This window comes from Pseudophryne corroboree, unplaced genomic scaffold, assembly GCF_028390025.1.
Source record: "Pseudophryne corroboree isolate aPseCor3 unplaced genomic scaffold, aPseCor3.hap2 scaffold_533, whole genome shotgun sequence".
Classification (NCBI taxonomy): Eukaryota; Metazoa; Chordata; class Amphibia; order Anura; family Myobatrachidae; genus Pseudophryne; species Pseudophryne corroboree.
Genome location: NW_026970134.1, coordinates 182,048 through 182,786, shown reverse-complemented (window position 1 = coordinate 182,786; position 739 = coordinate 182,048). Strand labels below are relative to the sequence as shown.

Sequence of the window (739 nt, the reverse complement as noted above, 5' to 3'; positions counted from 1 at the left end):
ATTTTAATAATAGGGTAAAGAAAATGAAGTGGATTTTTGAAAGAAAATAATACTGTCAATATACTATTAAAACAAATTAAAATGGTAAAAGTTATTGTACTTTAAGTAAAAATAAAAGAGACAAAATATCAATCCCAGTTTTGGATTACTTTAATTAACAAAAAAAATGCATATAGCAGAGGATAGTTTCAATCTGCCTACCTCTGGGTTATGGGCCCAGCATGCTTCCATTGCAGTACTCTGCTGCACATGTAAGTGCAAGAGATCCTGAAGCACTCACTCATCATGGGAAAGTACCAATGTGTTTCTTCGTTGGTTGATGGAAGAAACATTTTACAAAAACTCTCCAGATTATTGACTTTTTAAAGTTTTTCTAGGAAACGTTTTAGATGAATGCTTATTAGCCTTTGTCAGTATGGACTTTTGCAAAGTGTCTCTGTGGCGCAATCGGTTAGTGTGTTTGGCTATTAACCAAAAGGTTGGTGGTTCAATCCCACCCAGGGACGTAATTAACCTTGTGATCAGATTTTGGTGATATTTAAGTAGACAAGTCAAAATTTCAAACCTCCTCTTATGGTGTAGGGTACATGGCCTTCTCTGATGTAATCAGAGTTAGATTTGATTCAGTGATTTTATAAAAAACAGCTAGGAAGCACAATTTAGCAGTGGGTTGCAGAGAAAAAAAATATGCTGGCAGAAAAATCCAATCGAGTGATTAAACAGCTCTTCATTTTCTGGC

General features: G+C 34.9%; 1 non-coding gene across 1 annotated transcript; it reads left to right on the top strand.

The window, feature by feature from the left end:
* The first annotated feature begins 432 nt into the window (after positions 1-432).
* Positions 433-506, top strand: TRNAN-AUU (transfer RNA asparagine (anticodon AUU)). Its single transcript has one exon. It is a non-coding gene; the product is annotated as a tRNA-Asn (tRNA).
* Positions 507-739: the final 233 nt, after the last annotated feature.